This window comes from Rhineura floridana, chromosome 10 (assembly GCF_030035675.1).
Source record: "Rhineura floridana isolate rRhiFlo1 chromosome 10, rRhiFlo1.hap2, whole genome shotgun sequence".
Taxonomy (NCBI): domain Eukaryota; kingdom Metazoa; phylum Chordata; class Lepidosauria; order Squamata; family Rhineuridae; genus Rhineura; species Rhineura floridana.
The window spans coordinates 46135176-46156097 of NC_084489.1; the positions used below are offsets into that span (position 1 = coordinate 46135176).

At 43.6% G+C, this 20922-nt stretch overlaps 1 protein-coding gene across 4 annotated transcripts in view; it reads left to right on the top strand.

Moving 5' to 3' along the window:
- The window catches only part of DGKB (diacylglycerol kinase beta), a 430346-nt gene that overhangs the window by 32200 nt on the left and 377224 nt on the right, over positions 1-20922 (top strand). Inside the window, exon 1 of one of the 4 annotated variants that reach the window (XM_061585673.1) lies at positions 7982-8024. The exons of the other annotated variants lie outside the window; for them this stretch is intronic. The gene's annotated coding sequence lies outside the window, so the exon portion shown is untranslated. Of the gene's footprint in view, positions 1-7981; positions 8025-20922 lie in introns of those variants that run through there. 4 annotated transcript variants of the gene reach the window in all.

Sequence of the window (20922 nt, forward strand, 5' to 3'; positions counted from 1 at the left end):
TTGAGAGTGTCGAAGAAGCTGAGAGCAATGCCATCAGGAGTCTAGAACAGGAGGCTAGATTCCTAACAGGGTCACCCAAGATGGAATGGTCAAAGCTGAGACACCAGAGTAAGATGCATCCAGACTCAGAGGAAGGCAATGTTAAACCACCTCTGAATACCTCTTACCATGAAAACCCTATGAATAGACTATACAATATACAACATGAGATAGTGCTGGAAGATGAGACCCCCAGGTCAGAAGGCACTCAACGAGCTACTGGGGAAGAAGAACAGACAAGTATGAGTAGCACTGTGCCTAATGACACTACTGAGTCAAAGCTGAATGGAAGCCCAGAGGCTGATATGCACAGATGCGAAAGGAGAGTCTGGAGTTGTGTGACATACACAATAGGAGCATGGAATGCAAGAAGCCGGAACCAAGGAAAGTTAGAAATTGTCAAGCAGAGAAGAAATAGAAATTGTGGGGAAATGGAGCTTAGGAGATAGAAAAGAAGCAGGAGAAAGTCCTATTGAATTCTGTGAAGCCAATAATTTGTTTCTCACAAATACATTTTTTGAGCAACCGAAAAGACGACATGTGGACATCACCAAATGATCAATATAGGAATCAAATTGATTATATAATTGGTAGCAGACAATGGAAAAGTTCAATACTTTCCGTAAAACAAGACTAGGAACAGACACTGATACAGATCATGAACTGGTATATTGAAAATCAGAGTAAAGCTAAAGAACAACAACAAAGCAATCATAATGCCAAAATACAATGTAAATAACATCCCAGAAGATTATAAAGATCAAATAAGGAACAGATTTGAGGCTTTAACCTACTTTGAAAAAGAACCAGAAGAACTATGGATTGAAGTCAGAGACATTATCAGGGAAGAATGTAAAAAGACAATACCTCTGTTAAAAAGAGAGAAAGACCTCAATGGATGATTGACGAAACTCCTAAAATGCTTAAAAAAGGAAGGAAAGCAAAAGCAGAAGGAGATAGAAACACGGTCAGAACCCTAAATGCAATAATACAGCGACTAGTACATAAGGACAAAGAACTATTACAATAGCTATTGTATAGGAATAGAAGATGATAAAAAAGATAGAGCAAGAGTCCTATTCAAAAAGATTAGGGAAATTTAAACCAAGAGTAGGGATGCTGAATAATCACAAGGGAAACACACTGACTGACCAAGATAAGATGGAAGCTAAATACACTGAAGGACTATATAAAAGAGATGCAAGAATGACAGACTCAGGGCTCATCCAAACTCACCTGGATAATCCACATTTTGCCTATTCGTGTTGTGCTTGGATAGTCCCCACTTCTGTTTGCCCCCTGCTTTTTTGCCTGGTTTTTTACTTTTTAAAATGTCCAGAAAACCACTGTTTTTTCGGCCACACATCAAACATTCTTTCCGGATTTTCCCAAAGTCCAACCTCTAACTCTGCCCCTATGAGCCAATTGGTCCACAGAATATGACGTGTGCTCCCTGCACCGAAGCACACGCAGGCGCTTGGATGCAAGAGCGGGAAATTAGAATTTAAGTTGCTGTAATGGAGGATGAGCGAGGGAGCTAGCGGAGGGTGAGTGAGCAATGTATCTGCTCACTCTGAAACAACTTCCCCCTAAATGTGAAATTAACAAGCAGCAGCTCTGCAAAATGGACATAAAGGGATCAGATTATTATGCTTTGCAACTATTTTGTTTTGGATACAATGTATCTGCTCACCTTGAAACAATTTCCACTTAAGTGTGAAATTAACAAGCACTGGCAGCAGGCATTAGCAGCAGCTCTGCAGAGAGCAAAAAACACTCCTTCTTTCATCCTTAAGAGGGGCAAAATAAAAGGGAAGAAGGGGAGGGAGAGAGAAAAGGGGAGAAAAACCTAACTGCTCTTAAAAGCCAGGTAGAGCGTGGAGTCCAGGGGCAGGTCTGTGCCGATCTCCTTCGCCCTGGAAGTTTGCGAGTGCTCTGAGCCGAGGGCAAGTGTGAAGCAGGCAAGGTGCCCTTCCTTCCCCTTCCCTGCTAACCACCCCTACATTTAAGGCCACCAAGACCAGAGGCTGCAACGTGCCTTGCAGTTACTACTGTGGAACCAAGCAGATTCTTGCAAGTTGTGGATTTGGGGAAAGTTCCCAGGCAGCCTTGAGCTCACGAGCCATCTCCATTTCACACATGAGTAGCAGTAGGAGCATGCATCATTCTCTGGCCAGAGAAGGAGCAGGTGCAGGGAGCTTACTTCCCTCTCCTGTTCGTGGGCAGGGGGAATGGGTCCTCAGTTTGCTTCTGCTTGTTTTGTCTCCCTCCCTTCCTCCCAAAAGTTAAGCAAGTAGCCCAGAGAGGAGAGGAGAGTGACGTTCCAGGCAGAGGGAGGAGCACCCAAGAGGCAGCATGAAGCAAAGGGCAAGGCATGAGGAGGCTTTCTTGTGGTTACAGCCGCTTGCTGCCGGGGCAGTGCAGTGAACCGATCAGCTGTGAGGCAGCCGGCACCCCCCCAGCCTTTTGTTGCGGCTACTGCCCCTGGCTTCCATCTGCCTGGGCAGTGCAGCGACCAGTGCTGAGGCTGATGACCACCTGGCCGGCGGTCCACCATGACCTGCCACCCCTCGCTAGCTTGCCCTCCACCTGGCTGCTCGCTCGCCCTCGACGAGGCACTCCGGGACCCAGCAACCAGCCTGAGTGGCGGAAAGAAGCACAGAGCTGGCAGGAGGGTGGGGTGGAAGGAATTTATTCGCCTCCATCCTGCCCTCTGGCGGCTTAAAGGTGTAGCCCCCGGGTACCAAGCACCCGGCGCTGCGGTAGCAACTATGTTACCAGGGCTTTGTTACACATGCACTTTGCCTCAGGTTGAGAAGCAGGAAAAGCTAAGGGGAGTTTACGCAGCCACTGTAGTACCTCCTTGTGTCTAATTTAAATATTCCTAAGTATCGTAAGGCATTTACTTTGACCAGACTAAATGTTCTTCCCTCGGCTCTTCTTGAAGGGCGTTTTGCGAAGGTCCCTTACGCAGATCGGCATTGCCCCTGTGGACAAGGAATGGTTGAAAACAATAGTCATGTTTTATTTCACTGCCCATTTTATAATGTTTCTAGACAACAATTTATATTACCTCTTTTGAACAAAATACAACACAAACCATGGGTAGCTTTGGAAGAATATCTTTTGGAAGACCGCTCTCCAAAAATCTCATTAGCAATAGCAAAATTTTCTGCAGCGGCTATAGTTACCAGATCTGATATTATAAATAACTCTTCAAAATATACATAAATTTGATAATAACTATAAGTAAATTTTATATCTGTAAACTCTGATATTGCACCCAACTAAGACTTTGAGGAATAATATTTTATATATCCCGTTTGGAACAATGTATCTTTTTTAGATGTGGTTTTATTGTAACACATGTTTGTTTTACATTGTATTGTTTGTATTGTTTTATATGTCTATCTATGGCCAGTGGGCTGCAATATTAAATTACTTACTTACTTGTGTGCAAATGCGGAAATGCACATTTCCACATCTGAGGAGTACAATGTAACATCCTGTGGCTCTGATTGGTTCAGTTTCCTGGGCATTTCCAAGCACATTCCTGCACATGCGCAAAAGTGGAAATACGTGATTGGCTGAAAATGAAGGAAGGGGAATGGGGAAACCCCAATGACCACCCACATAACACCTCCTGCTCTAAAGTCCGCGGTATTGTATCTGAGCCCTTAACGTTGCAGCGGATGATTCACGCTTTAAAAAAGATAATCACATTTTCCACGGTTGTGCCAAAGTGGATTTAACCACGCGAAAATGCACTTTTGTGCGGGACACCATCAGGACGACCGAAAAATAATGAGAACACAAAGCGGTCATGTCACACATTATACAGTCGTCTGGATGAGCCCTCATTCACGGAGGAATCACATGATGAAGAACCAGAAATTTTAGAATGTGAGGTGAAAGCTGCTCTTAAAATACTTGGAAGAAACAAATCACCAGGAACATATGGCATACCAATAGAGTTGCTACAAGTGAATCTGTCCAAATTTTGACAAAAACTTGTCAACAAATATGGAAAACTAAACAATGGCCCATAGACTGGAAGCATTCAGTATACGTCCCAATTCCAAAGAAAAGAGATCCCAGGAAAAGCAGTAATTATCAAACTATTGCCTTAATATCCCATGCAAGTAAAGTAATGCTCAAGATTCTACAACAATGGTTCTTACCATATGTGGAACGAGAAGTGCCAGATATCCAAGCTGGATTTAGTATTAACCTTTTAAATGTTATTCCCCCTGCTTTTAGAGTACCTTTCCTCCCCCTTTTTTTACTATAACAGGTTTGTGCTGTCCAACATAAATGTCCTCATCTTACTCTTTCCCACTTTGTTTTAGCCAAAGTGATAAGACGAAGCATGCAACAAGTCTGATTTGTCTTCTTCTTCAACTAAATGGGCCAGATCCCTTTACACAAGGTGTACAAATAATCCTACTTTATAAGCAGCTAGCATTGTGGGTCTGTCCCTCAAAATGCTCTGAAACTGCTTGAGCACTCCCAAAATGTCATCCCAAAGACCATGGTGTGTGGGCAGTATTTCTTTCATTGTACATAGATTGCTCATGGACCCCTCTGCCCAGAAGGGGAAACTTTCCACATTGTTGCGAAGCAGTGAGATTAAAAGTCTGTTTGTGATGCTATCTGGAGTGGACTAAGACTACAACATCAGAGTAACTGAGCCAATAGCAGCTTTATGGGCTGTGACATACATACCTGTCTAGGGATACTTTGACATCAGAGCAAGGCATCAAGAAAGGCAGAGATGGGTATAGAAGCAGAAGGAGCTGGATCAAAGGTGAAAAACATGAACTAACATTTACACATAATTGGGAATCCAAGAACTCCACACTTAAATGGCAAGGTAAGGTAACTAGTATGCTCTAACTGCTGAAATCTGGGGAAGGCAGCATGGGAATTGCGCAAAATCACAGGGAAAAAACTACACTTGTAGCCACAACATGGTTGGACATTTATGTTGTCATGTGATGGTATAACTGTCTGACATGTTGTAGGGCAGGGTTGTAAATCTGTGGCTGGCCCAATGACACCCAGTGAGTATCATGGCAGAGCAGGGATTTGAACCCTGGTCTCCCAGGTTCCAGTCCAACACTCTAACTGCTACACCAGCCTTTCCTAACCTTTGGGTACCCAGATGTTGTTTTACTATAATTCCCATCATTCCTGATCATTGCCATGCTGGCTGAGGCTGATGGGAATTATAGTCCAATAACATCTGGGGCCCAAAAGTTTGGGAAAGGCTGTGTTACATCTCATTGGCTTTTCTTGGCAACTTGTCCTATAGGTTCCTTCTTGACACTTGAACAGGACAATTCTTCCTTCACTCCTTTCTTCTCCTGACATGTTGCTTGCTCTCTGGCCCCTCAGGGTTCATTTGATTTAAATCATGACTGAAATCGCTTCAGGAATGACTCAATTTTAATGATTTAAATCACAGTTTAAATCGCTAGTGATGAAGATTCCTTTTAATCATCATTTTTAGTAGAAGTACATTATTCTTTAATATAACATACATTCAGAGATGTAGGTTTCATTAGAAGGTGGATACATACTAAGCAATTCTGAATTGTTTTCAGATTAATTTTCATCAAAAATGGGATGATAATTTGGTCATTTTAGTACTAAAGCAAAATGAACTTGTGAAGTCATTCAAGAGATGAACGAGCTCCAACTGTTCAATTAATCAATGATGATTTTGTCATGATGTGCCAGAATCACCACCACGACCAAACAGGTTTTTAAACCATACTAGTAAGATTGTTTATTCTTCTGGTTAGTTTTTTTTCTTCAACGAACAACAAAATTAACAAAATATGCTTTTTCACTTCCTTTCTCCTGAAACCTTCCTATAGTTCAGAGAAGGAAGTATTGTTTTTACACTCATCTTGCATGTGCCTCCCCAAACTTCAGCTACAACTAATACTAAATGGGAAGGACTGTAACTAAGTGGTAAAGCATCTGTTTTATTTATTATTTATTCAATTTATATCCTGTCCTTCCTCCCAGAAGGCTTACACACAGAAGGTCACAGGTCCATTCCCTGGCATCTCCAGGTAGGGCTGGGAGAGAACCTAGTCTGAAATCCTGTAGAGTGGCTTCCAGTCAGTGTGAACAACACTAAGCTAGATGGACCAATGGTCTGAGTCGGTATAAGGCAGCTTCCAATGTTTCTAAACACGAGCAGGTTATTTTTGTTCCTGTTCTGCTACCCTCAGTATATACCCTCAGCATTCCACAGTCCCTTTGAATCAAGTGAGCTTTTCAGGCCATTTAAAGTTATAATAATTTACAAGCTAATATCCTTTGGCATACTTGAGGCCCGCCCCCCGAGTATGCTGAAACCATTGTCTTATTAGGTGGCCCTGTTTCACTGCCAAACTGATAGGCACAGGGCCTCTTAAGTTCAGTATTAGAGGAATGGTGATTCTTGTCTAGCTATCATTTTTGTGGATTATTATTTATGGTGTTCTGGTAGTGTAGTATAGCTTGAGTGTGAGAGATTTTATGTTGGAACGTTCTGGTTTTATATTTTGTATGCCTCCTTAGGTAATGTTTTGTTGGAGAAGATATTGCTAAATGCTGTAAATAATAAATGGCTACATCTTTTGGGAGACGCCTTGACTACTTCACATTAGGTAATTGTATTGTGTGTTAATGTGCATGGGACTATATAGCCATAGTCACAGATGTTATACTGTGGTTGCTAGATGCTCTTCAACAACCCAATTTTCTTCCACTTGCTGGTGGGGCTGTTGTGCCTTTGTAATGGGCAGAAGTCCATCTGTTGAAACTTCAAAGTCTCCATAGGACAGAAAGCATAGCAGGTTGAATTTCTACCTTTTATGCAGCTTTTGCAAAGGCACAAGAGCCCTGCCACAGAAGTTTCAACTTTGCTCATGCTCTGTCCCCTTTCTGTAGCTCTGCACTGGATGGCATGCCACATCATGGTTCAGAAAAGGGGAATTTTTTGCAACTAATGGTTCAACAGAATCCCTTTCCTCTTGAACTATTACAGTTCATTTGTTCATTAGCTGCAATTTTTTTGTATCTCAAAGTAATTAACAACTGGGCATATGGGTACAACATGATTTAGGAAGCAAGGGTGCCAGCTGAGCTGAGAGAGTGCTTTATTCTGCTTGTCAGCTAATTAATGCCAGGTTTAGCTGCTGAATCTAGAAAAATCTCAAAGGGAATTCCTTCAGTAATTGTTGACTTCAGTATGGTAGGAACTTGATTTAAGAAAACAATTGGGAAAAGTCTAGAGTTATAGTGTATGAAAAGCCTCCAGTGAAACACATCCATAGTAAGCCCTGGGGTGAAATGCACTGAAATAGTTGATTATGGCTAGAAGAGTTTGATGAGATGCTTGGAATAAGGAACATGAATTCCACTGGAATACAGTCCTGTAAGTGTAGCACAGAGATAAGAAGGTGCAGATCACAACATGTAGCTTTCTATTTCTTAACCATTTTTGTCTGGCTGGTATGTTATGTAAGCTTTCCCCCCCTGCTCTGCAGGTTGAGCATTATGTCATGGATAGTTTCAAGCTCACATTTTCTTATATGAAATACCTTTGTATGCTTGTTGAAAATGTGTTTGCTGCTAACAAATTGCGAGTTTAACTCACATTTAAGATTAACATCTTAAATCATTTTGTACGGAATCACTTTGCACGAAAAAGGTTGGTAATGTTAATAAAGTCAAAACATGCAGATGATTTTGCTGCAGATGACTACCAAGGTCACTGTAAATAAGAAGCTGCTAGATTGGCTACTTGCTCACAACTAATTCAACTAGTAATTGGTTTAAGTGGGCTGTAGCTGGGTAAGAGCTATGAGCTACTAGTCTCTCCTTATGGTTTATAAGCCTCATGAAAGGGGGAAGGAGGCAGAGGAGAAGCTTATGGAAGGCAGAGGTTCCTCTTAAAGGAGAATGAAGGGAACTGATGAGGAATGGTAAGCTGGGTCATCTGCTTCCTCCATGCTTGACAGGAATTCTCTGATTTGATGGGAAGACAGAAGGTACGGTAGCCATTGCTCCTGAAAAAATCAGGGGTCAATTGCCCTGCGCTCTGAGGGGTTTGGGATCCTGAATATTGTGACAGTGGATTTTTTTAAAAAAAAGTGTATTTGAAATAAGGATGTAGCGCTGTTTCCATTCCACTGCAGCTTTTTAAAAAATTGGTATTTATTTATTTTCATTTTATTTCTTCTTTGCCATACAAATATTTGAACATTATAAAAACAATACATAATACACAACAAAAGAAAGAAAAAGGAGCATTAATCAGATTGTTGCATATAAAGAAGTCAATTTTGTGTTAATTGCCATTTTTAGTAATCATTCTCCTTTCCACTTTGAGTTTTTCTATACAGTCTTTTTAGAGTGGTCCATGTACTTACCCCCCCCACATATATATACATATACACACACACACACTCACATAACCCCATATGCAATAAAACTTAACCAAGATGCTCAAAATTTGTCTACTGCTTTTCTTGAATTCTTTTTTTCTTTTTTTTAAATCAACTTCTTAAGTGTACAAATCAAAATCTTTGTAGCAATTTAAATGCCTGTTACAATGTACTGACATATAGCTTATACAATCAAAACATATATACACAGATGAATTAAAAAAGGGAGAATAAAATGTTTCAAGACTATAATAAAAATAAGAAATCAATAATTAAAAAAAGGTGGAGAAGAGAGTTACTGAGATCAATGTAAGCTTTTAAAAACATAACATTTAACACATGGAACACCATAGAGATCTAGAAATTCACTGTTGATAGATGGATTTAGTGCACTAACTCCATAGACTACTTGAAGACATCCCTCCATAATGAGGCATGCGTTGATGGCTAATAGAAATTATGCTCCCCCACTGCGACATAGCTTATAAACATAAACCATTTAATATGAAAGTTGTCTTTTTTTATTTGGATCCCTCCTCGCTAATCTTTGTTGCGTTAATTTTTCCGTTAAAGCTGTGTTCCATACCTGAGAGTACCATAATTCTATTAAATTGTAATCATTTTTTTCCAATGATGAGCAATTACAATTCTTGCTGCACTAGTAAGGTTACTATTAGATCCTTAGAGTGCAGTGAGAGATTATCTCCTTGGAAAATTGACAAGAGAGCCATAACAGGATCAGACTTGATGTTCTGCCTTGTAATCATCCCAATTTCATGAAACACTTTTTTCCAAAATGCCTGAACAGCAGCACATGTCCACCACATCTCCACACCCCCTTGCAACACCTCTGTGTAGCAGTATTCCTGATTCTATGCAAAACTAATGGAGTTAAATACCACCTATGAACAATCTTATATGAGTTTTCTCACAGTTTTGCTGTTACTGAAATGGGAATTTATCCCATGAATGTTCCCATTTTACAGAATAAAACTCCATATCAGCATCTTCCTCCCATTGTTGTCATAGGTTATCTAAAGTCACAGTAGTTAGATCTAGTAATATTTTATATAAAGATGATAAAGAACCTTTAACGAATGATGTTCCCGCTGTCCAAACCAGAGATGAAGGAACCAGACTGAGATGAAGTGTGATCTGTGTCTTGTTTTATTAATTTATTTATTAATTTATTAAATTTATATACCGCCCGACTAGCGATAGCTCTCTGGGCGGTGAACATAAAATAGTATAAAAATACAATGAATAACAAAATAATATTAAAATACAATCAACAATACAATAAACATTTTTAAAATTAGATCAATGTAACTTAAAATGCTTCAGAGAATAGGAAGGTTTTGACCTGGCGCCGGAAGGAAAGCAGAGTCGGCGCCAGGCGTACTTCCTCAGGGAGACTGTTCCATAGTTCGGGGGCCACCACTGAGAAGGCCCTAGATCTTGTCATCACCCTCCGGGCCTCCCTGTGAGTTGGAACCCGGAGGAGGGCCTTCGTAGCAGAACGTAGTGCACGGGCCGGTTCATATCGGAAGAGGCGTTCCGCAAGGTATCGTGGTCCCGCACCGTATAAGGCTTTATAGGTTAATATCAACACTTTGAATCTAGCCCGGAAACATATTGGCAACCAGTGCAAGCTGGCCAGAACAGGTGTTATATGCTCGGACCGCTTGGTCCTTGTCAGCAATCTGGCCGCCGCATTTTGCACTAGTTGTAGCTTCCGAACTGTCTTCAAAGGTAGCCCTACGTAAAGCGCATTACAGTAATCCAAACGTGAGGTTACCAGAGCATGTACCACTGATGTAAGGTCCTCTTTACTCAAATAGGGACGTAGCTGGGCTACCAACCGAAGTTGGTAAAACGCATTCCTAACCACCGAGGCTACTTGAGCCTCAAGTGAGAGGGAAGAGTCTAAAAAGACTCCCAGACTACGAACCTGGTCCTTTAGGGGGAGTGTAACCCCGTCCAGGACAGGGTATATATCCACCATCCGATCAGAGAACCCGTCCACCAACAGCATCTCAGTCTTGTCTGGATTGAGCTTCAGTTTGTTAACTCTCATCCAGTCCATTGTCGAGGCCAGGCAACGGTTCAGCAAATCGACAGCCTCACCTGAAGAAGATGAAAAGGAGAAGTAGAGCTGCGTGTCATCAGCATACTGATGACAACGCACTCCAAAACTCCTGATGACCTCTCCCAACGGCTTCATGTAGATATTAAAAAGCAGGGGGGACAAAACTGACCCCTGCGGGACCCCATATTGGAGAGCCCGCGGTGTCGAGCAATGTTCCCCAAGCACTACCTTCTGGAGACGACCCGCCAAGTAGGAGCGGAACCACTGCCAAGCAGTACCTCCAACTCCCAACTCCGCGAGCCTCTCCAGAAGGATACCATGGTCGATGGTATCAAAAGCCGCTGAGAGATCAAGGAGAATCAACAGAGTTACACTCCCTCTGTCTCTTTCCCGACATAGGTCATCGTACAGGGCGACCAAGGCTGTCTCAGTGCCAAAACCGGGCCTAAAACCCGATTGAAATGGATCTAGATAATCAGTTTCATCCAATAGCGCCTGGAGCTGGCCAGCAACCACCCGTTCCAAGACCTTGCCCAGGAATGGAACATTCGCCACTGGCCTGTAGCTGTTAAAATTGTCTGGGTCCAAGGAAGGCTTTTTCAGGAGTGGTCTCACCACTGCCTCTTTCAGACAGCCCGGGACCACTCCCTCTCGTAAAGAGGCATTTATCACTTCCTTGGCCCAGCTACCTGTTCCATTCCTGCTAGTTTTTATCAGCCAAGAGGGGCAAGGATCCAGTACCGAAGTGGTTGCACGTACCTGTCCAAGCACCTTGTCCACGTCCTCGAGTTGAACCAACTGAAGCTCATCCAACAAAACAGGACAAGACTGTGCTCCGGACACCTCACTAGGATCTACTGCTATAACTTGAGAGTCTAGGTCCCGGCGGATACATGAGATCTTATTCTGGAAGTGATCGGCAAACTGATTACAGCGGGCCTCCGATGATTCCACCGTGTCCGGAGGGTTTGAATGGAGAAGCCCCCGGACAACTCGAAAGAGCTCCGCTGGGCGGCAAAGAGATGATTTAATAGTGGCAGCAAAATGATGTTTTTTAGCTGCCTTCACTGCTCCTACATAGAGCTTAGTCGAAGCACTAACCAGCGCATAATTGTATCCGTCAGGAGTTCGTCTCCATTTCCGCTCAAGCCTCCTCCTATCTTGCTTCATCGCTCTCAGCTCCGGAGTATACCATGGAGCTGTATGAGCTCTACACAGGAGAGGGCGTGCAGGAGCGATCGTGTTTACAGCCCGGGTCATCTCCGTATTCCACAGAGCGACCAGGGCTTCAGCAGGAGCGCCAGTCCTATCAGCCGGAAAATCCCCCAGAGCCCTTTGAAAACCTTCAGGATCCATTAGTCTCCGGGGGCGGACCATTTTAATAGGTCCCCCACCCTTGCAGAGGGAAGAGGTTACTGAAAGTCTAAACTTCAGCAAGCAGTGGTCTGTCCATGACAAAGGGAGTGTTGTAAAACTCCCCATATCCAGATCACTTTCCCCATGCTCAGTAGCAAAAACAAGGTCTAGAGTGTGCCCCGATACATGTGTTGGACCACTAACATATTGAGACAGCCCCATGGCTGTCATGGAAGCCATGAAGTCCTGAGCCGCGCCAGACAAAGTGGTCTCGGCATGAATGTTGAAATCCCCCAGTACTATTAGTCTGGGGGACCTCAACAATATATCCGAGACCACTTCCGCCAGCTCAGTTAGGGAAGCCATTGGGCAGCAAGGTGGGCGGTACACCAAAAGGATTCCCAGCCTGTCCCTCTGGCCCAACACAAGGTGCAAACACTCCAGGCCAGTAACTGAATGAACATGGTGCTTGGTGAGTGAGATGGAACTCTTATAGACGACAGCAACCCCACCTCCCCGACCCTCAGATCTACCATGATGCTGGACCAGGTACCCCGGTGGGCAGAGCTGAGAGAGACCAACTCCTCCCTGCTCACCCACCCAGGTCTCGGTTATACATGCCAGATCGGCTGCCTCATCCACAATCAAATCGTGGACAAGGGAGGTTTTATTATATACCGATCTGGCATTTAATAACAGCAACTGGAGATCTGAGAGTTGGCTGATAGGACTACCAACGACCTTGCGGGTGTGGGAAGGACCGGAACAAGGCACAGCCACAACATGTCTGGACCGCGTTCCCCTTACCTGGCACGTCCTTCTCACAGCGCCATACCTTCCTTTGCCCGTCACTACGGCAATTGGGGCCCCCTCAAGTCTCCCCGCCTGATGGATAAAACTCTCTCTGAAGCACATAATACAACTAAAATATACAACAATTAAACGTATAAAAACAGCTATATATACAGCCATATATACAGCATATAAACAGACATACATTCATATAATCAGGCACCCATTCATCTCAACTTGCATCAACACACCAACAAAAGTAAAAAAAAGAAAAAGAAAGGAGCAGCACAGCAGCAGCAGCCTCTCCTTCCCTTGGGGCGATGCTTTCTTTCTCCTGCAGGGCCTGGGTCTCCCAGGCCACCTCAGCCAGCCGGCTTATGTATCCCTCCAAAGAGGGACAGGTGGTAAGAATCAGTCCTGGCTGGCTGGGTACCTGGGGCCTGGTCCTGCCAGGCAGAAGTCCCTCTGGGAAGGGTGGTGGAGGTGGTGGTCCCGCAGCAGCAGCAGCAGCAGCCTCTCCTTCCCTTGGGGCGATGCTTTCTTTCTCCTGCAGGGCCTGGGTCTCCCAGGCCACCTCAGCCAGCCGGCTTATGTATCCCTCCAAAGAGGGACAGGTGGTAAGAATCAGTCCTGGCTGGCTGGGTACCTGGGGCCTGGTCCTGCCAGGCAGAAGTCCCTCTGGGAAGGGTGGTGGAGGTGGTGGTCCCGCAGCAGCAGCAGCAGCAGCCTCTCCTTCCCTTGGGGCGATGCTTTCTTTCTCCTGCAGGGCCTGGGTCTCCCAGGCCACCTCAGCCAGCCGGCTTATGTATCCCTCCAAAGAGGGACAGGTGGTAAGAATCAGTCCTGGCTGGCTGGGTACCTGGGGCCTGGTCCTGCCAGGCAGAAGTCCCTCTGGGAAGGGTGGTGGAGGTGGTGGTCCCGCAGCAGCAGCAGCAGCCTCTCCTTCCCTTGGGGCGATGCTTTCTTTCTCCTGCAGGGCCTGGGTCTCCCAGGCCACCTCAGCCAGCCGGCTTATGTATCCCTCCAAAGAGGGACAGGTGGTAAGAATCAGTCCTGGCTGGCTGGGTACCTGGGGCCTGGTCCTGCCAGGCAGAAGTCCCTCTGGGAAGGGTGGTGGAGGTGGTGGTCCCGCAGCAGCAGCCGCAGCCGCAGCCGCAGCCGCAGCCGCAGCCGCAGCCGCAGCCGCAGCCGCAGCCGCAGCCGCAGCCGCAGCCGCCGCCTCTCCTTCCCTTGGGGCGATGCTTTCTTTCTCCTGCAGGGCCTGGGTCTCCCAGGCCACCTCAGCCAGCCGGCTTATGTATCCCTCCAAAGAGGGACAGGTGGTAAGAATCAGTCCTGGCTGGCTGGGTACCTGGGGCCTGGTCCTGCCAGGCAGAAGTCCCTCTGGGAAGGGTGGGGGTCACATGTGATGGTCACATCCAAAGCAGTGCACTTCATAAACCTGTCTACCCTGACACACTACTTTCCCTAGCTATTCTACTTAAGCAGTCTCTGCAGTGTGTGGGGATAGTTGACTCAGCACTAGAGTCTTGGGAGGCACCTGCTTAAGTAGGGAAGGTCGTCCCATGTAAATAATGGTTCTGATGGAGTTCCACCCTCTGAAAGTCTCTCTTCTCGTGCCTCCTTGCACGGAGCGAGGGAGGGTGATTCTCAGACGGCCCATCTGACAGTGGGGTTTTGCTAGGTGACAACATGGGCTCTGAAAGTGGGATCCTGATTGGTGGGGAAGTGTTTGAAGTGCCAGGTGGGGATTCCTGCATGGGTGGAGTTGATGCAACTGAAGGGTCGCTTCCCAATGGTTCAGGTGGGGGACTTGTAGGTGGGGCTGCAACTGCCTGGTTGGGTTTGCTGGCCATGGGAGTCTGCGGGCTGTCAGAGCCCTTCCTTCCTCCAATGCCCCCAGGAACCTCATCTGATTCCTCTCCCTGATCTAACACCCTGTGTCTGGGGTGCAACACCCACCAAATACTTCACAAACAAAGTAAATGATTTCTGTCCCTGCTCCTCCACAGAATGTATTCTTATGAAATGCTGAACCTGAAGTAACTGATACCAAGTACATTGATGTGGGTATTTTTTCCTGAATTTGTTTTATAGTAAGTGGAACTCCATGAATAAGTCATGTAATGTGTAAAGCCCCTTCGCCTCCCAACAAGCAAAGTCTGAGAGCTTATTTTAATAATAAAATAGTGTATGGTGAAGAAATGGAATAATAGGAGTTGGCCGAGATATCAAATGCTTCCTCCACAATCTCCAGACAGACAAGTTTGCTAATAAGAAGGGGTTATCTAGGAAATGAAGGTCTTTTTCCCTGTATGCCATAAAAGGTAAAAATCTAATTTTCAATTCCCATCAGGCTGGACATTCCATAGCCAACCATGAACAATTCATATCTTTCTTAATTACCGGCAGCAATTTTTTCAAGTGACCAGAATCATGATACAGTTTAAAATTTGGTATTCCTGCACCCCCCTGTGCTGCCCTCTTATATAAAATAGATAAATGAAGTCTAGGCCTCTTCCCTTGATGAATGAACCTCAGTAACCAATTTTGCTAACTTCTTAATTTCTGGGTGGTGATGGCAATTGTGATTGTCCTAAAGAGAAACAATAACTTTGGAAGAACCATCATTTTCACTGCTGCAACTTGGCCCATCCATGAAAGGCAAGTGTTTCCAATCCAGCAACAATTTTCTTATCTTCTTTTTCAAAGGAGTGTAATTAACTGATTCCATCTTTTTTAGTTTTCTAGGAATGAAAACCTCAAGATATTTGAATGTAGAAACGCAAAGTTTTGAGTTTCTCATTGTAGAATTGCTTGTAATTTTGGAGCCAAATTAAAACATAACATTTCTGATTTATCAAAATTAATTTGTAAGCCTGCCAGAAATCCATATTCCTTTATAATTTCAATTAGCCTAGGAATAGCCTGCATAGGGTTAAAGAGATTTAACAGATGCAATTTACCCTTTAAGCATAATCCCTTAATAATATTATCGGCCTTCAAAATTTGGGATAACAGCTCCATTGCCAAAGCAAAGAGTAAGGGTGATAGTGGGCAGCCCTGTTTTGTACCTCTTCCGATTTCAAATATCCGAGAATCTGTTCCATTTACCTGAACACACCCTCTTGAACCCTCATACAGACTCTGTATTGTGCTTATAAAATTCTCACCAAGGTTCGTTTTAAACAAGACTTGGAAAAGGAACTTCCAGAGAACCTTATCAAAAGCCTTGGTTGCATCAAGCAAAATGATTACCAATGACCTCTTTGTACGGTTACTATAGTGTACTGCATTAAACAACCTGTGTATCGGGTCCACTATAGTTTTACCCATTACAAAACCTTCTTGATCTTGGTGCAGGTAAGTTGGGATCACATTTGCCAACCTGTCCGCTAATACTGAGGTGAATATATTTGCATCAGTATTAATTAAAGATATTGGGCAGTATCCAGTTCAGCTTCTGACAAAAACTATGGTGTTCATCTCACTGTCCGCTGTGGTAAAATTTTACATACTAATTTCTGTTCCAGACATTGGATAAATAATACTGACTGTTTCCATTTTTGTTCAAATTTTCCTACATCCCTAATTTGAAGTCATAGAATCATAGAGTTGGAAGGGGCCTATAAGGACATTGAGTCTAATCCCCTGCTCAATGCAGGAATCCAAATTTAAGCATACATGACAAGAGGCTGTACAGCTGCCTATTGAATGTCTCCAGTGTTTGAGAGCCTACCACCTCCCTAGGTAATTGGTTCCATTGTTCTACTGTGCTAGCAGTTAGGAAGTTTTTCCTGATGTTTAGTCAAAATCTGCCTTCCTGCAACTTGAGCCCTTTATTCTGTGTCCTGCACTCTGGAACGATCAAGAAGAGATCCTGGCGCTCCTCTGTGTGGCAACCTTTCAAGTACTTGAGCAGTGCTATCATATCTCCCCCTAGCCTTTTCTTCTCAAGGCTACACATGCCCGGTTCCTTCAGTCTCTCCCCACAGGGCTTTGTTTCCAGTCCCCTGATCATCTTTGTTGCCCTCCTCTGAACCTGTTCCATTTTGTCTGCATCCTTCTTAAAGTATGGTGTCCAGAACTGGACGCAGTACTGAAGATGAGGCCTAACCAGTGCCAAATCGAGCAATTCAAGTGAATATGGAAATTATACTTCTGTTAATGCAGCCTGAAATAACATTTGCCTTTTTTGCAGCCACATCACACTGTTCGCTCATATTCAGCTTGTGATCAACAACAATCCCAAGATCCTTCTCGCATGTAGTATTGCTGAGCCAAGTATCCCACATCTTATAACTATGCATTTAGTTTCTTTTTCCTAGGTGTAAAACCTTGCACTTATCCCCGTTAAATTTCATTTTGTTGTTTTCAGCCCAATGCTCCAGCCTATCAAGATCACTTTGAATTTTGTTTCTGTCTTTCATGGTATTAGCTATCCCTCTCAGTGCTGTATCATCTGCAGATTTGATAAGCATTCCTACACCTCTCATCCAATTCATTAATAAAAATGTTGAAGAACACCAGGCCCAGGACTGAGCCCTGTGGTTCCACGCTTGTTACCTCCTCCCAGTTTGAGAAGGAACCATTGATAAGCATTGAGTACAATTCTGTAAACTGTGGATCCACCTGATAGTTGTTCCATCCAGCCCACATTTAGCTAGCTTGCTAATTAGAATATCATGTGGCACTTTGTCAAAAACTTTGCTGAAATTGAGATATATTATGTCCACAGCATTCCCACAGTCTACCTGGGGGGGGTACCTGATTAAAAAATGAGATAAGATTAGTCTGGCAGGATTTGTTCTTGATAAATCCATGTTGGCTTCTAGTAGTCACTGCATTGTTTTCAAGGTACTTACACACTGACCTCTTTATAATCTGCTCCAGAATTTTCCCAGGGATTGATGTCAGGCTGATGGGTCTGCAGTTCCCAGGTTCGTCCTTTTTGCCCTTTTTGAAAATAGGGATAACATTAGCCCTCATGCAGCACTTCACCCATCCTACAGGATTTCACAAAGATAATAGACAGTGGTTCTGAGAGTTCTTCAGCCAGTTCTTTTAGTACTCTAGGATACAGTTCAACGGGCCCTGCAGATTTGAAATAATTCAAGGTATTCCTTGACCATTTGTCTATCAGTTTCAAGCTGCAGTCCTGCTCCTTCAACTTCACATTTTCCAGGAGGGTCATAGACCCTCTTTTGGGAGAAGATTAAGCCAAAGTAGGAATTGAGCACTTCTGCCTTTTCTTTCTCATCTGTTATCATTTTGCCATCCTCTTTGAATAGCTGTACCGCCATTTCTTTTCTCTGTCTTTTACTACTGATGTACATGAACAAAGCTTTTTTGTTGTTTTTGGTATGTCTCGCTAACCTCAGCTCATTCTCAACTTTAGCCTTCCTGTAGCCACCCCTGCAATACCATGCTACCTCTTCTTTTGTGGTGTGGCCTTTCTTCTACTTCCTGTATGTTTCCTTTTTTTGTTTTCAGGTCATCTCTAAGCTTTTGGTGAAACCACATTGGCTTCTTCTGCTGTCTTTCCCCTTTTTTCCTTGACGGAATTGTTTGCCATTTTGCCTTTAGAACTTCCTTTTTTAGAAACTCCCACCCATCTTGGACTCCTTTTCTCATTAGGGTCGTTTGCCACTGAACCTTACTTACCATTGTTCTGAGTTTATTAAAATCGGCTTTCCTGAAGTCCATATGGCTACTCTCAGCTTTTGCTTCCTTTAAAATCAAGAACTCAAGTATAGAGTGGTCACTTTCCTCCAGAGTTCCCGTAACTGCCATTTTATCCACCATGCCATCTCTGTTGGTAAGAATCAAGTCAAGGATAGCTGATCTGCTAGTTGCTTCTCCACTTTCTATAGGAGAAAGTTATCTCCAATACAAGTCAGGAATTTCTTGGAGGGGCCATATTTGGCAGAATTTGTCTGCCAACAGATATCGGGGTAATTGAAGCCCCCCATTACTACTAAATCATGCCTCCTCGAAACAGTGGCAATTTGCTATTCAAAAGTTTCATTTTCGTCTTCTCCTTGTCTGAGTGGTCAGTAGTAGGCTCCAACCAACATGTTCTTCTTATTCCTTGCCCCATTAATTTTAATCCAGATACTGTCGGTGGAACTACCAAGCTCATCTTCCTGTATTTCTGTGCAGGGATATATATATTTAACAAAGAGCGTGACTCTGTCCCCCTTCTATTCCTTTTGTTCTTTTTGAACAAGTTATATCCTTCAATTGCTGTATTCCAGTCATGGGAGTCATCCCACCAAGTTTCAGTTATCCCTATCAAGTAGTACTTTCTCTTCTGTATTAAGAATTCAAGTTCATCCTGTTTGTTTCCCATACTTTGGGTATTATCATACAGACATCGAAGACCATGTGATTTACGACCTGACTTCCTTCCTAAATTTTTATGAAGACTATTACTGGGCCCCATTAGAGCTATCCTCTCAGTTCCTCTTACTGTGCACAAGCCTTTGTTAGTCGTTACTGCCAAGTTTACATCTCCCCCTTAGGATTCAGTTTAAAGCTCTCCTGATGAGATTCTCCATGCTGTGGCCAAACACATTCTTCCCAGTCCTCATGAGGTGCAATCCATTGCTTGCCAGCAGTCCATCTTCCAGGAAGTATAGCCCATGGTCCTAGAATCCAAAGCTCTTGCATAGGCCCCACTTTTGTATTTATTTGTCTATTTATTTATTTATTTATTTATTTATTTATTTATTTATTTATTTATTTATTTATTTATTTTCATTTCTAGACTGCCCATAGCTAATAGCTCTCTGGGCGGTGTACAAAACGAGATTAAAATACAATATAGAATAAAATCAGTAACAAAGGAACACATTAAACTAAAAACATTAAACATAAAGCATTAAACATTAAAATGCCTGGGAGTATAGCCAGGTCTTAACCTGGCGCCTAAAAGAAAGAACCGTAGGCGCCAGGCGTATTTCCTCCGGTAAGTTGTTCCACAATTCGGGGGCCACCACAGAAAAGGCCCTAGATCTAGTAACAGTCCTCCGGGCATCCTGATGAGTTGGTACCCGGAGGAGGGCCTTAGATACTGAACGAAGTGAACGGGTAGGTTCATAGCGGGAGAGGCGTTCCACAAGGTATTGCGGTCCCACACCGTGTAAGGTGTATTTAATTTATATCCTGCCCTTCCTCCTAGCAGAAGCCCAGGACGGCAAACAAAAGCAGTAAAAACACTTTAAAACATCATAAAAACAGACCTTAAAATATATTAAAACAAAAAAACTTAAAAACATTCTTTAAAAAAGCTTTAAAAACATCTTAAATAAAAAGGGTTAAAAACATTGTTTAGGGGAAAAAGGTTTTTTAAAAAACATTAAAAGCAATTCCAACACAGACGCAGACTGTAACCTGTCATTCACCTGGAATATTTTTCTTTCCTTTTCTACTCTTCTAAGTACTGGAAGGATAGATGAGGAAACTATCTTGGCCTCACAGCCCTTGAGTTTCCTTCCCAGAGCTTCAAAGTCTGACGTGATTTCTTTGTAGCTCCACTTGGCAGAATTGTTCATTCCCACATGGATGAGAAGAAAGGGATATCTGTTAGTGGGCTTTATGCATGATGGCAACCCTCCTGTAGCATCTCTAATCTGTCCTCCAGTGAGGCAGCATACCTGGCGAGTCCATGAATCTTCTCAGCATACCTGGTTTTCAATCCCAAGCAGTAGGGAGTCTCCCACCATTACTACTCTTCTCTTCTTGTCATAGGGTGTGGTTTCATTGATTTGCTTGACTGAGCCTCAGCCTCTCGCTCGCTAAAGGGGTTTCCTGTAATTCTACCCCTGCAGGCTGTCCTCCAGTCACCTCCTCAAGTGCTTGAAAGTGGTTCCATAGTTCCACTGGTGAAGGGTGACTTCTAGCTGTTCTACTCCTAACTGTGCTCTTTTTCCACAGAGTTTCCTCTACTTCATTGTTGCTCTCCACAACAGTTTCCTCTTCCACTTCAATATGCGTTTGTTCTTTCACCTCCTGCACTTCTCTTTTCTACTGTTGTTCCAGCATTCTATCTAAGAACTTTTTGTCTTCTCTTATACTCTTAAGTGTGGCCACCTGCCATTCCAGGCTTCTCACTTTTTCTTCCAAAGCTCCACCAGCTTGCACTTGGTGCACATGTATGCCATGTTGTTCTCAGGCAAGAAAACAAACATGGCACAC